The sequence below is a fragment of the Glossina fuscipes genome, unplaced genomic scaffold, assembly GCF_014805625.2.
Source record: "Glossina fuscipes isolate IAEA_lab_2018 unplaced genomic scaffold, Yale_Gfus_2 114, whole genome shotgun sequence".
Lineage (NCBI taxonomy): Eukaryota > Metazoa > Arthropoda > Insecta > Diptera > Glossinidae > Glossina > Glossina fuscipes.
This window is the reverse complement of record NW_023998457.1, coordinates 3,246,772-3,263,556: the sequence shown is the minus strand read 5'-3', so window position 1 is coordinate 3,263,556 and position 16,785 is coordinate 3,246,772.

Below are 16,785 nucleotides of genomic sequence, written 5' to 3'. Positions count from 1 at the left end.
GCATTACGGATAACGAGAAATTATGAAGCGTAACTCAGGAGAACCGTCCGAAGGGGAAGCAAAAATGCTTAGTTCCCCAAGTAAAGGGCATTAGCTAACTAAAATCATATGTGTTATGAGTTGTTCCAACCTAGCGGATCTATTGTAAAACTGATGCAATTGTACCGATCATTCATAGGAAGAGCAGTCGCATTGCTAGTTGAACTTTCTAACAAAGGGACGCTTTGCTCTGTATACCAAAACTGCTTCATGAAACATTAGCAGCATTAAACCTTTAACACAAATTCCTTGGCAACCGCAAAGACAAAGCCGTTCTTTTGAAACAGAATTCATACCATCATAGAAACGCTGACAATGACGATTGAAAAAATGCCTTAAATAAAATATTTTTTTTTATAATTCGCTTGAAACAAGCACTTCTTTTCATGATAGAAAACAAGAAAACCCGAACATGACTTATTTCGATTCTATTCTATATATATATATGCGTTAACACAAAGCAACAAAAAATTGCGCTTAGTTTTTCTTGCCTTTAGAGCTTTGCCTCTAAAGAGAAAAAGCTACCAAAAAGTGCGCCTTAACCTAATTTGTTTCAAAGTACGAAATAGCTTACAAAAGAGATAACGAACCTTTAGGCTCTTGCCTCTTGCCTCTTGTCTCTATTGTGCACAATGAAATATTGCAGAGGAAAGAAAAAAATTACATTTCACCAGAAGCTATCAATTAAAAGTATATTCCTTTTCCTTGTTCTTTTATAAACATTTGTACTTTGAAAGGAAGATTTCACAAAAATGAAAGCACTTAACATGAAAGAAGGTATCATAACACTGTCTAAAAACAGAGTAAAACATTTTAACTGTACTAACATCAACTGAATTCTTTAATAATTAATTTTTTACTCAACTCTTGAATAATTTAAGAACTTACAGCAAATAATCAACGCATTATGTAATGTAAATAGTTTTTGCTTCGCTTCAAGCTAGTAATTCCAAAATTCTGAATAATCCGACCAAAGTCGGATAATATTTTCTTCTCTTTCTTTCCCATCACCGAAGGATGAGGGGTATATTCATTTTATCAAAACGGTTGCAACGCCAAGAAGGAGACATCAGAGACCCCAGAAGCTATATACGTTCTTGATCAGCATCAAATTCTAAATCGATTTAAGTACGTCCGTCCGTCTGTCCGTCTGCTGTAAGCGTCCTCCTGGCCGCAAATATGATACTCTCGTCTTCAAATTTAGCAGAAGTATTAGAAGTTCCTGCAAACAGGTTCAAAATAGGCCAAATCGGTTGAAGCATACGTCCTTAGCGTCACGTAAACTGAGAACTCCTATGTTTTTCAAATTAAATGAAAAATTGGTTGTTTGTTCATTGCTCACAAACTATAGCAGATAAATGTACAAAAATTTGAACGTATATTCTATGGACGATGTTGTAGCACCGCAAGTAGAGAAAGTTGACCACTCCTACTCTTTGAAAGAGGCAAAAACAAGCCTTAAAAATCTCACAAAGTATATAAATAAATTCTTGGCTAGCTTTATATTTAGAATGCATCTAAACATGTCCGCATATCTGTTCGTCTGTCCGTCGGTCTGTCTGCGCAACTGTGTAGTATCTGGGGTAATGATTCCACCGTTAACCAAAATTAATATATCGCGTACAGATTTGAAAAAAAATTTAGAATTGATTTCAACTTTTCATATGCCCACAACAACCACATGCCTATACGACAAAAAAAACAGTGTTATTCTGGAAATAGAAGAAATCAATTGTCCCCACTACATATTATGGAGCATGAAAATAGGGTTCTTTTCCTGTTTTTCTCTTTTTGGAATAACGGTAATGGGTGTAAAAGATTCGGTGATGTCCGACTATAATTTTTTTATTTGTTTTTAGATATATTTGCCTGACATTCGTACCTAAAAACGTTGAAATCACTTTCAAATATTAAATCATGGCCTTCTCTACAAAACCAAATCTATAGCATGGTATATGCAGATATATAGATATGTATATATGAATATTTACTTAAGAAAAATCATTTTTAGTTTGTGTTTTCTTTAAAGTGCCTTTTTATGTACATTTCGCATTCGCTATTTGTACTTAAGATGTTTTACTTAAGATGTACGACTTTCGATGGAAAAACGAAAAAAACATCTTTTTATAATCGTAGCACTTTTATGTCAAACTATGCATAACTACATATATGTAATAACGAATGAATATGCATCTGCGAGCATTAGTCTTAAGTAAATATGTTTGCTCTAAGATTTGTTTTATTTTTTTATTTATTTATTTATTTTTATTTTTTTGACAGTAAGGCAGACAAGTAGTTGTGTAAAAAGAACGTTCTAGTTACTGCAATATACGACATGAACAACACGCGATTTTGTCAAGGTGAGAAGTGTAACAGCAACTCGTTATAAACGGCAAGTGTCAGATTGAAAATAAAAGGCAAAGTATATATGAAGCTTTATACGACTTTGATACCCTTTACTTATGAATGCATTTTGTCAAGGGTTTGAATATCGGCACTTTTCCAATGAATAAGCCATTTGCAGTAAGTAGTAGGACTCAATAATCAAAAATTTCTGTATTTGATAGGATTCGTAAAAAATCTTCGGCTAGATAGAGATGTGATATTAAACAGGTTCGCAATTTACATATTGAATATGTTTTGTATATTAGTATATCGTCTATGGGGACCTCTGACCGAGCAATGAAACAAATGCAAAAGTCCTAATCATAATATATTGAACCAGTAGAAGAAGAAAACTCGAAAGAATTAAACTAATTGTGGGCGAATCAATGGAATATCATATCGAATGCTTAGGTGGTCGCGCAAAGTGTTCTTTTTTTTTCTAAAGCATTATCTCGTGTCGGTTGCCATTACACGAGAGAGAAGTATATTTTAATTTTTGAGCAATATTTCAAAAATAATGAAAGTTTGAAGGCCACAGTTCGTAAATTTCATATAAACTATGATCGGAGTTTGTCAACTATGAAGATGAGTTTTAATAGCACTGGATTTTTTTTAAAGGCAAAGGTCTATGTCAACAATCCCACAGCCAGTCATGTATTGAAGAAGGAAATTTAACGTTACATCACACATTTATGCACAATGGTTGTGGATAATTTCAATAAGACCGTGGAGGCCATTTGCCCAATGCGCTGTTCCAGACATAGCCCTATCCTATGTACATTATGATTCAATGAAAACGTGAACTCTGTTTTCTATTTCATCCGAATCTTGTGTAAATTTTCAGATACCCTGTATGTACCTCTATACCGACCGTAAGACGAGCAATTAGAAAAATTTACCTTTAAATCTTCTAGATAAGGTTTTGAAGTTGTTATTGTGAATTTAATAGACGAACAGAGAGACAGATATGTCTCAAGCAGTTTCGTTATTAGTGTTGAGCAAAACTAAGTATATTTTTAAGAACATCCATAAATCAGAAACAAGTGCCTGCATCTACGATGATTGTAACCTTAACAGAAAACCTTTGTCATACTTCTGGCAAAGATATTGTATACACCGACATCTTGGTTATCGTTGAAAAGATGTGATTAGCGAAATGATATCGATACAATTGAATGAACACACGAATGTTTGTGTCAGATATTTTCAACGCAAGAATTGCATTGTTTCTAGAAGAAGCGTACTTCTAGTGTACTCCTTCTTTCGACATTGAAAGTGAGGATGAAAGTCCAAGGAGCCTTCTGAAAGAGTAATGTAATCCTTTATGAAGCAGTATAACCATAAGCCTCTGAACGTTTTTGTTGAGCTTCGGCAGCGGATTTCTTCAAAAAAAACAACAAAAGTAATGAATTTGGAAGAAGAATTTTGAGCGTCTCATGATTAGCATCAGCATACGCCATTGCGAAGAACAGTGTTAAAAGTAAAACTGTTATTCGATGAGGGGCAAGGTCAAAGTCATCGAATTTAGTCCTTATGCACAATGGTATTTCCCATTTCTTTGTCATTTTTATCTGCAAAAGTCGATGATCAAAATTTTTGCAAACACCTAATATCTATAGAAAGGGATTCAAAAGATAATTTCATTCCATCCAAATTTGCGTAAAATGCTTAGTACTGAGCTAACGACTCTTATGACGACTTTTTCAAAGGAGGGCTCTATACACCGAATGGTCGTAAAAATGGTCCGATCTACTTCATTTTCATTACTTTTCGTGCTGAGGTAGATGTCAATATATTGAATTTGAACACTAAACGGATAGAGCGACAGACAGACAGATGGATATGCTTAAACCCATGCAGACATAAATCGACCGGTATAAAAATAGGGCTTTCTGGATGTTGCATCCACACATACGCGTGAGCCTAACTTAGCCTTACCATAGGATATAATGTAATAGGCCATAACTGCTGGTTCTCTTTAACCCACAGGATTTGAGGTTTTGGATTTTGTTATGAAATTTCATCCAGAACAATAACTTGACGTTTAAATTTATTGTGTTTAACGTTGAACTGAATGACCTTCTTTGTGGACGTCGAATCAAACAAAGAATTTTAATGAAAAATTCAGCATCAAAGTTCAAGTTTTGAGATTTTATGCGAAAAAAAATTGTGAAAAATAATAAGCGCTTTTAGCAAAATGTGGACTCTCCTCAATTTAAATCATGCCCGTACATGCTTTGAACTCCCTTTCGTGGAAGAGTGTTTAAAAGATTCTTACTTTCGCAGACTGACATATTAGTAATTTTCTTTACGTCCTTAACTTTGAACTGCACTGTATTATGCCTTAAGACAACATTCCATAAACCCCCGGATGAACTTAGCATAACCAAATGTTTATAGTGGCGTACATAATGAATGAACTGAAAACAACAACATTATTATCATCGCACACGTTCATGGCGTCTTAAAATTTTTTCGATAACTTATGTATGCACATGTATGTATGCATGCATGTCTGTTTGTTTGAATTTATACACGAATGTTTGTTATGAATGGGTTTCCATTGAACGCATATATATATATATATATATATGTATATATCTATATAGTTGTGTGTGTACACATGAATGTGCTATATACCAAGCAACGGGTTTGCATGACCGGAAAGTATTAATGCGACAACATTTTGTTTAAAAAGACCATTAACTCAAAGTGAATGATTGTCGAACGGGCCAAAAAACCAAATGACTGACTAAATGACTGTGTCTGACTGATTCAGAGTATGAGCTGAGTATATTAAAATCGACGTGTTTTTGTTGTTTTTCTTTTCTTTGTTTTTTTTTTCTTTTTTTTTTTTTTTGTATCCCCTTCTCGTAATATGATAGATTTTTAATAATTTTATCATTCCCATTAAATTCTCATTAGAGTTGTTACAGTAAACAATATTGATTAGCGGAATATTTTAAAGCATTGCCTATTCATATCTTTGCCGCGATAACTAAAACATGTCCAACATGCACGTATACGTCACATACTCTTGGTTCAATGCTACATATCTAGATTGAAAAAGTAAGAAAATTATATTCGGATAAGACCGAATCTTTTACACCCGTCATTGTTATCCTATAGAAGACGGAAAGATGGAAAAATCATACATTTTTATCCTTCGTGATATTTTTTGGGCGTGGCTGTTATTTTCTATTTTTGCAGAAAAGTTTTGTGGAAATTTATATTGTGGGTCTGTTGCTTTTTATGAGCAACGAGAAAGAACGATGGTGTTCTCAGTTTCTCTTGGATAAGCCTATGGGCATTCTATGCCTTTTCTTTGCCCTGTTTCGCCCCTTTCAAGCTATTTTGCATGTTTATAGGTGATGTAGGCGGTTCTTTGCGAAAGGGAGAATGTGCACCGCAGTTACTACACAGTTAGGCATACTATTAAAAAAAATTAAATATTAATTCACTATAATGTTGTGTAAGGGTGTTCAATTTTTCTTATTTTTGTATAGACAATATAGCATCGCCCATGGAATACGACTTTCGAATTTTTGTAGATTTATCTCCTATAGATTATGAAGTAATGAGCAAACAACTAATTATTTATTCCTTTTGAAAACCAGACGTATTCTCAATTTACGTTGTGCTATGGGCGTATCCTAAGACCGATTTGGCCCATTTGCAATACCAACCAGCGTGCAAAAACTTCCTTTCTGCCAAATTTGATGTCGACTGCATCAGTTTTGCCGTCAAGGGGAATATTTACACCAGACATTACCCAGCCGGACAGACGGACGTGTTTAAATCGCTGATCAAGAATATATATAGTCTTTATGGAGTCTCTGAAGCTTCCTCCTGGATGCTGCAACTGTTTGAACAAACCGGGAGTAGCCCTCACCCTTCCGTGATGGGTGTAAAAACGCTACTACAAGCAAGGATACAAAATTGATATCATATATCTACCCACAAATATATCGTTGCCATATAAAACATGCCGAAGACCGTGTACAAAGTGCAGATGAAAAGAGCTACAACATAGTTTAGTGAAAAAGAAGAGCCGATATCAAGTTGGCTTGGTTCAATTCCCGATGCCGCAGATCATGCATCAACTACGATTATGTAGCTATGCATGCATGCATCCCGCTGCGGCCACTCCCTATTGAAGGAGGGCGTATTTTTCAAAACAAAAATTACCATTAATTTTTGAACACAAGAATGACATCATATATCTATTAAATATGCATAAGTCGGAAGCGAGCGTATTATTCAAAAAAAAAAATTCCCCTTAATTTTTGAACACAGGAATGACATAAAATTTTTGTCAAATATTGATGAGATTTGCAGAAATTCAAACGGGGGCATATTTTCCAAAATAAAAATTCCCCTTAATTTTTGAACGCATAGTGAAGAATATTAATTTTTCTTTTATTTGATATTTGCAGTCAGTTTAGATTTGAAAATCTTATCAAATATTCGAATATTGACCTCAACATTAATCAATCAAACGTGTATTTTTAAAAATGGCACAATTATCACTACGAATGGAGTGAGCTTAAGCTTAAAATATAAACAAAAAAATATTCAACTTTTTTATCCCCATTGATTAATTTCCTTTTACATAAGCATACATAGAGATGACGATAGACAGTGATTTCCTGCTTTCGGTCTCTTATGATCATCAGAAGATATTGTCGTCATTGCATTGATATAGATTTGCATGTAAACGTAAGGATGACAGCATAGCATATGAAAAGAGGTTAGAAATGTAATTCACTTTCATTGCTTGCTTCATGTATTTGAAGGCTTTATATAATGTAATGGATATTTCTTTGAAATCAATTATCAAAAACAAGCGCCGAGAGTAAAACCGGATAAAAAGCAGATCTTCTGGTAAAGAAACTTATGTTTAAATAACTGACACTTTTGATTACCACTGCTTTTTAATGGTTTTTCTTGTATATACACACAAAATAAACTGTTACGCAAATATTCTCTCTATACAAACAACGTTTGCTAAAAAAAAAGAAAAGAAAAACAACACAGGCGCACACACAACATACATACATACATACATACGTACACCTTTAAAGTCCAAAGCAGACGTTATCTAAGAATGGCAGGAACAAAAAGAAGATAAAATGGCGCCGCATGTGGTTTTTACTTATTTTTTTCTTTTTTTTTTTTCTATTGAAATGCAAAACCCCTTTTTTTGTTTTTTTTTTTGTTTTTTGTTTATAGCAACATAATCACCAGCACTGTCACAAACCCATGCTTACCGCATAGCCATGCACACGTAATGATAAGCCAGGAGAATTGTTGTTTATAAAGAATGTTTTTACAAAAAAAAAAAAATAAATAAATAAATAACACGAAGAAGGAGAAGGAAAAAAACACAATATGCCTGATTCTGTTATGCTCTCTCTCTGCCTTTGAAATGTGGAAATTACTTCCAATCCAATGACAATAACACATAAAATGTTTTGAACGCTTGAAAAATATCGTATAGAATTTACAGAATATTTAAAAACAAGAAATAAAAGATGTATGACTATGATGATAATAAAAAAAAAAAAAAAGCAAAAGGAAAAAGACGTAAGAGATTCATAAACGTATGAATGTAACGCCGCCACGCTAAGGCAACAACAGCAACAGCAGCAGCAGCAGCAACGCAATAAGAGAAAAAACAAAACCATTAGTCTTTAAAGTAAAGATTGATGTTGTGTTTGTCTACAGTTTCTTTGAAAACTTTTCAAAAAAATATTATTCCAAGTTTGAGATTTTTCCTCCTTTTGACTATGCTTATGCATGTAAGCGTTCACGTGTGCTTACGCTTGTGCTTGTTCTTGTGTTTGTACAAAAATTTCAATTTCTTGAGAAAGTTCTTATTATTGTATTATAATTTCTATACGTATTGTTCTTCCGCTTGGTATATTTCTGTGTGTGCGTGTGTGTGTGTGTGTGTGTCTGTTTACGTTTGTGCACAAAAGTTTTTCTTTCATCGTATATTTTATGTTAGCTACGCAGCATGTTTTCAATTTAAACCAATGCTTTTTAGTTCGCTTTTGTCGTTGTTGTTGTTGTTGTTGTTGTTGCTGGTATTGTTTTTGTTATTGTTACTTGTGCAATAAAAAGAAACCATTAAAATTTCATGCTTTACTTGTGCATGAAAATAAAAGCATTCGTCTCTTCGTGTAAGTCTTTACATACAATTGTCAGATTTTTCCCTCTTAAGAGTCACGTTCACAATGTCAGTCAGTTTGATAGTCGAGGCACTATTTTAACCTCCTAAGATTGAAAGGAAATTCATTTTTCCAAGGTCAAGTGGCTAATGCAAACGTCATTAAAGGAATAGTAATAGTTTGGCTTATAACCACTCCCATCGATTTGTAAACTATTATGTTAAACGATTTATGCAGTCACCCTTCGATAGGAGATCAATTTCTGGATTGTCGTCCAAAGCTTACGAGTTATGCAAAACTTTGTAGCATCTCGTTGTTGTTTCCGCCAAGAACCAAGAATCAAAACGTGGTAACATTTCTGTAAAGCAAACAAATTTGCTCGCCTTGATACTTTTCTCTGAACTAAGGCGAGATTCGAAAAAAGCAAAAGCAAATTTTCCCATCCCATGTTGCTGCGCTGTACGAACTTGCGCTCCGTAACATCGTTTCTCTCTTGTAAAAAAGAGACAGTACGAGACAAAAAGATTTCCTTTCGCATTCCCTCATGCTAATGGGTTGTCCACTTTGACATTCTTTTCTTTAATGGCAAGAGGCAGGGCTGACTCATCTTTACTCTGCTGCTTGACCCCACAAGCTTACCTTTGGTAAATTCTTTCTCTCTAATGTGACGAAATTTCATTTTAAGGAGTTCCAGTTGACTTTTCGGTTCTCTTGTGCTACACGATACTCTCCGATGGGCGGAAGTTTGATAACGACGAAAGCGAATCCCTTCTTTATTGTCCCACGAGCCCAGGCTGGCTCGCCTTGACAGTCTTCTCTCCGACAAGCTGAAATTTGAGAACGACGAAACCGAGTCACCTTTTTATTCTTCTCGCTGTTTTGTCAGACGTAAAGGACTCTGAATTGGCGCAAGGAAACCTTTTGCAGTTTCAATTGCTTCCAAGGCCGCCTAAGTCAGGAATAGAGTGCGAAAAGCTTTCGACGCTGACAAAGTGCTTCCGGCTATGAGCGTAATAGTAACCATCAAGAGCAAGATACCCTTACATACTTTTATTAATCGCTAAGAGAGCCTTACATACTTTTATTAATCGCTAAGAGAGCCCAAGCAGTCTGACTAGTGAAATTTCGAGTCTTCACTCGCCACAGCAGCAACAATAACAACAAAATCATCATTAGCACAACAAATTGTTTAAAGGACGCCCTCAACCACCATCTCAAACTCACCATCAAGAGCAACAGCGGGACTGCGAAAACGCTAAGGATGAAACCACTATTTCTGGAAGGAATAAAACTTAAGAAGCGATCGTAGAAGACACGTTTAGATAGATGATATTTGACGAAATTTTGAAGCGGTAAGTCACTATTAAATATATCAATATTGCAATAGTAATTGTGATCAGTCCGTGGCTGCACCTAAAAAATTAATTGTACTCGCCCATGCCCCTAGTCCTCCAGCTTTAAGATTCTTATGAATTCCGCCAACTTTTTCGCTTTTCTTCGCAGGATCTGCAAAAATCAGTGTGCGTGGTATACATGTTTCTCAAGTCATACGTGTATTACTTTTATGAGACGTAGTTCGACCGAACATAATTCCAAAAGCTTCTTGTCCTTTAGCGGAGAATTTCATCAATCGTCTTGCTTGCCAATATCTTGCACTCAGCTTCCAAGAGTTTGCTTATATTTTCTGTCCCCCATTGCGATACTAGCTTCCCTTCATACGACTCCTTGGTATGCCATAGAAAGGATCGAAACCTTCTCTGGCTCCCCTTTTCGCTAAACAGTCACCGCGTTCGTTGCCATCGATGCCTTCGGTTACGGTATTTTCCAGCGTGGAGACGTCACCCGCACCATTTTTGCGCTGTTCCTCCGGGTTCTACAACTTGACCGTCCCTTGTAGAGTCTCCCGCTATGGTCACTCTGAATCAGTGAGACAGTATCGGCAGCACAATGATCTTATACTTCGACAATAGATTCGTCTGAAAGTCCTTCAGAACTTCCAGATAGCCTTGATATGCAATATATGCCACACTAAGTGCACTGAGGAAGGCCTGAAATCTGTTAATAAAATAGAATATACTAATTTCCGAAAGAATGGGAATATTCTAAAATTTTTCCTTAGATTAGATGCATTCGCCTTAGGTTTCCATTTATTTTCAAATCCATTGAAAGTCTTCCAATGATAGCATTAATAAACTCGGTCATGTATATACATATAACAAAGCAGAACTTGGGAGAACCTTGAATCTTGAGATAGATAAATAAAAACATATTATTATCTCGATCTTGTGATAAGTTAATTAAACTAATGACAGAAAAAAAAAAACGAATTTTTTTTGTCTCCAAATTGAATGAAACGGGAATCACAAATGAATGAGAATAAGTTTTTAAGTCTTTACAGGTCTCTACAGGTATCTTTCTTCCTTTTCTTTATATCAATTATTTATTATGCTTATGTCAGCAATATTGTAACTAACATCTTTGTTGTTGTTATTTTTTTCTCAAAAGAACGAAAGAAGAAAACTTTCTTAATAATGATAGTTAGCACGTCAGTCAATCATCAACTGGTAGGCAATTTTCTTTTACTTTCCCTCCCTTTTGTATTATGAACAAGCATGAGCAAGCATCTTTAATGCACTTTCTATGTCTTGTTGTGACCTCCGTCAGTTTGTTGATTATGTTACTTTATAATATCTCTTAGTAGTGAGCACAACATAAACGTTGTTTACGATACATTCTTTTTTTTTTTTTTTTTCATTGCCGACTACATCTACTCAGATTATTCGATTTTCGTTTTCACTTTACTTTGTTACATCAACCAATGGCTATTCAAAAATTCTTTTAAAAAATGATAATGTAAAGAAGAATTATAGTTGATTCTGACTTAGGCTTGCGTATGACTTGTTGTTGTAAAACAGGGCACTTTTGTGCATCATATACGTGAAGGATGTGTAATGGTTAAATGAACCGCAGTACGACTTAAGCTTCTTATTTCTTTTAAGAGCAATGTAATAAGACTGGCCGAGTGACTATTAGCAAGTAAAACAAATAAAAACACGATAATGGTACGCGGTCCACCTTTAACGTCATTACTGTAATGGCTTTTCAGAATAATATGTTATACGTGCAAGTAATCGAAAAAGTGGTCCGATCTAAACCAATTTCAGCAGAGTTCGCTTTTTAGCCAAAACACATCAGTATACCTAATTTCATCAAAGGATGTCAAATATTATCGCGGCCTATAAGTTGAACATAAGCTAACAAAACGGACAGAGGGACATTAGCTTAGACCAATTTAAAAAGTGATTCTGAATTGAATGGCATAATAAAAGATTGGTCTATCTCAAGCCCTTCTCGGTGTTGCACACATTCGGACTAGCTTAATATACGTTTTGTACCACAAGGGGCGAAGTCTGTAAAAGTTATATTTGGCTGTGGCAGAGTCTTTTATACTCAGAACCTAATTATGCTGGATGGGCGTGGTCCATTTCCACTTGACTTCTAGTTATTTGCTAGCCTCAAAAAACTACTTACGCGAATGAAATTCTTTTCAATGGAACAGATAAAGTACAATTGAAAAATTTTAACCAAATGTTTTTTTTTTTTTCATTACAGGCTACAGAGTGACCCTAATATATCCTTCATTGTCTTCACCAAATTTTAGCGATTAGTTTACATGAAATAATTATTAATGCTTTGTGCGAGTGAAAGTATTATATATGTTCTACCAGACCAGAGGTCAAACAAAGGTCTTCCGGTTGGGAACTGGAATATGGAGCTATATGGAGCTCTGGTCTTGTTCGGTACTCTGGGGCATATTCAAGTAAATATGGCGAATACTAGCACGTAGTTTGTCACTAATATTCGATACAGGGTGCCTGCCGAGCTATGTAGCTATTTAGAAATTAAAAAATTTATATTTACCTCTGGTCATATTTTTTACACCAACAACAATTTTCTTGTAAAAAGAAAGGAAAAAAAATTAATATTTCGATATGTGCTATAGCACAGGATGGGCCCGAATAATTTTTTCCCGTTTTTCCGTGTACAGATGTTACAGGTGAATACAGTCTACGTTGTGCTATGGACGTGTCTTTCGTCCGATTTGGCTTATTTTTAATACCAACCTGCATGCAAGGACTTCTAATGTTTGTGCAACCTTCACACCAATACTTTGATTTTGTGACCAGGAGAATGTTTACAGCAGGCAGTACATAGACAGATGTCTCTAGATGTTTTACAGGGATACACTACCGTGAAGACTTAATTCCGATGGCAAACCCATTGTGAAAACGTCCACTCACCGCCCCAAGGAGTGAAGTTACATGTATGGGAATATATACCCCCCACACTGATAAGGTCAAGGCCTACCTGAAATCAGAGCCAGAACCCCAGTTGCAACACAATGCAATTCCACGCCGAATCGAGGCTCTTCTCGCTATTTAGGCCAACCACGGCCACCACGAAACTCCCGCAATAAGCCGTACAGTACATAAACAAACAGACAGGCCACCGGGTATGATTGTCCCCCTTGAATGCTTGAATTTTTACTCTGAAAATGAAATGAAATTGTACTCAGTTAGCGCGCCAACAATGAATATAGTCATAGATACAGAAATCAACTATCAAAGATTCTAGTTGCGCTCGCAAAGATCGCTGCATAAAGACATATGAGATTTTAAACCATACGATGCAGATCTATGTATATTGCTATGCATTTTGCTATGGATTAAGTTTCCTCAGAATTTGATGCTGATCGAGAATACGTATATGATCTTCATACGGTGTCTGAAGCTTAGTCGTGGGTGTTGCAAACGTTTCGACACAAAGGTATACACACCCAGCCCATAACACTCCCGCTTCTTTTGCGCTTCCTATTAGATTGGATACACTTAGTACTATCTTCACCTTACTTCTCATGGTAACAGTGTTATACTTTGTGCCGTCTCGGAGAAGTAAATATTTGCTAAATTTTCAATAAAGCATACGAAGAGCTGTTCGTGAAAGCTATTAGCAATAGATAGTCATAACATTGTAAGCATTATCACACGCTACTTATGAAGTTCTATTGCGGCGGCGGTTTTATCAAATAAGTCAGTCTTCTTTAGCAGTCAGCAAATATGGTTATTATTGCATAACATAATTTAAAATAATTGAAAAGAAAACTGTGCACATATATCTATGCATGGGTCCGTAAATGTTTCATTTTGATGAGGGCACACAATTGCTCTGTTAGTTGATGTTTCCCACGTAATGATTTGCCATCAACAACAACAGCAGCAGCAGCGGCAGCCGCAACAGCAGTACAAAGTAAAGCGAGAAACGATTGCAAAAAAAAAAAAAAAAGAAGAAAAAACAGAAACAGAAACAAAAACAAAAACAAAAATAATTTTTACAGTTCATTGTCTTCCTTGGTTGGTCAGTTGCTGTTGCTCGGTTTGGTCGATTGTGCCAGTATTTATATTAACGTTTTACTGTGAAAACGCACACTGAATATTTACTTATCTTCAAGGCAATAACCGCATTTTCACGAGTTTTTTGTCTCAGATCTCTTCAGTTTCGATTCATAAAATACAATTTTTGCAAGCGATGTAATAATTTTTTCACGTCTGTTTCTGTTAATTTACGCGATGTGATAAAAATCGCACACATGCAATGCAATGCAAACAAAAAAATAAATAAAATAAAAATAAACAAAAACAAAGAAAACATTTTCTATCGTTTTCCAAAGACCAACTGACATGAAATAATGTAAAATACAATTTAAACAGAAGTAAAAAAAAAAACCAAAAAAGAAGAAGAAGAAGAAAAAAAACAACAACAACAAAAGTATGTTGTGCAGCAGCCAGATGTATGTATGTGTATACATATGCAAGGCAAATTTACAATTAATGACCCAATGTACTCATATGGACGCAGTAAACAATTAATATAGAGCTAGAGCAGAGATCGTGCACATAGATGCTTATACATCATGTATGCTTAAACGATTCTTTTTATACCCTACACCAGCGATGGTGCTTATGCGGACTTGAAATAGATTCACCCTCTTGCTATGCCGATCGATTCAAAACGTGATTCTAAGCTTGTCTGTCCCTCTGTTAGTAACTTGTATATACTAAGCAGTTTGGATACAAGAACGAACACTATTGAATATGTTATCTATATTGGTGCCATAGAGGAGTTAAGTTTTCATAGCTGTACGGATGCAACAAGCAGAAGGCCGTTGATTATACCAATCAAATCATTTCTGCATCGATTTAAGCATACCTGTCCGTCTGTCCCTGTGTCCGCCTGTCAGTAACTTGTAGGCTGCAACAATTTTTCAGATATTTTGACGACTTTTGGTGTACTGAGCAGTTTGAACGCGAAAACGAACATTGGCGCCATATAAATGCTTATTATATCCTACGGTAAGGGGGAGTTAAGTTTTCATGGCTGTACGGATGCAACAAGCAGAAGGCCGTTTATTATACCAATCGAATTATCGATTTTCATCGATTTAAGCATATATATCCGTCTGTCCGCCTGTCAGCAACTTATAGGCCACAACAATTTTCCAGATACTTTAATGACGTTTGGTATACTGAACAGTTTGGATGCATTATTGAACATGTTATCTATATTGGCGCCATATAAATGCTCATTATATCCTACGGTAAGGGGGAATTAAGTTTTCATGGCTATACGGATAGAACAGGCAGAACGGCTTTTATTACACGAATCGAATCATTTCTGCATCGATTTAAGCATATCTGTCCCTCTGTCCGTTTAACGTTTATTCATGTTTTCTGTTCAATCTGCAATTTGAACCTTTTTTTTGTTTGTTTGTTTTATTACGTTTGTACGCCTCGACGCCCTATTGACAATGGTTCGGATCGGAATACTTTTTCATTCACGTTTAATACAAAGCCTCATTTTGAAATGTCATTATATGAACAAGTGTAGGGTGGACCGTTACCCACTAAAGTGTTTTAGCTTGTCTTTTTTTTGTTTTTTTTTCTTCCTTTTGAGAAGATATGTTGCTGAAGTAATATACATATATAAATGTTTTTCAATGATATGAACTTTTTTTTTTGTTTTCTCGTTCACTTTTGTAACCAAAGCAACACGTTGTCTTAGAAAAACTTTACCAATCAATTTATTGCATAAATTTTTTTATCATATTTCTTACTTTCGTCTGTTTGAGCAAAAAAAATTAAAATTCAAGTTACAAATAATAATAATAAACTAAAGCAAACAAATGACGATTCCAATAATTTATACCAAATCAATGTGATGTTGAAACGAGATTTCTCGACTGTTTAAATTTTTGTGAATTGTTAATAAACATCGCTGGTTGGTGGGGAAATAAAATCACCTTTACGCATATATCAATAGCGTAAATGAAATAAATCTTGGACTTTTATTTGAAAACATAAAAAACAAAGGAAGAATAAAAGTGAAGACGAAGTGCTTATACTCTTCATCATATCTGCGCTCTTTAGTCGTCCAACATTGCTTAATTCTCAATTCTATAAGCAGCTCTCCAGCAGCTTGATCTCTGCGTTGCCAATAATCATGCACTTTAGAGAAGGTTTCTTTTAATAGCAAACAAGAAACTATTGTTCTATTTTATACCAGGACATGGCACCACTGTATGATGAAAGCTTCCTTATCAAATCAAAATACCTGGAATATTTTGATTAGTTAATACTGCGGTTATGTCTCATCTACAAATTCAAATCAAGGAAAAGGAAAAGCACTAAATATACTATCCTTCAAATCACGAATTCTCAAACAGACATCTGATACATCATATATATACGTATAGTGGTCGAAAATGTGGTTCGATTAGGATCATACATTCGGTCCTTGGACTATCAAATTTCATCAAAATATCTAAAAAATTTGCAGCATACAGCTTGAATAGAAGAAAACAAAACGTATGGACGGACTGACAAGCTCAACACAATTCAAAAAGCGATTCTGAGTCGATAGATTACTCTGTGTTGATAAAAACATTTCAAAATTTTCAATTTTTCTCCTTCTAATGCAAGTTTTCACATTTTCATCGAAATATGTCCAGTGTACCTTCCCATTTCTAGTATCGCCTTGTACTCTTTTTAAAGTACATTGCAATGCCTTGCAAGACATTTTCGAGATATTTCTTCCCTTTCGTTCTTCTCAACATTCTTCTCACTGTGTACTG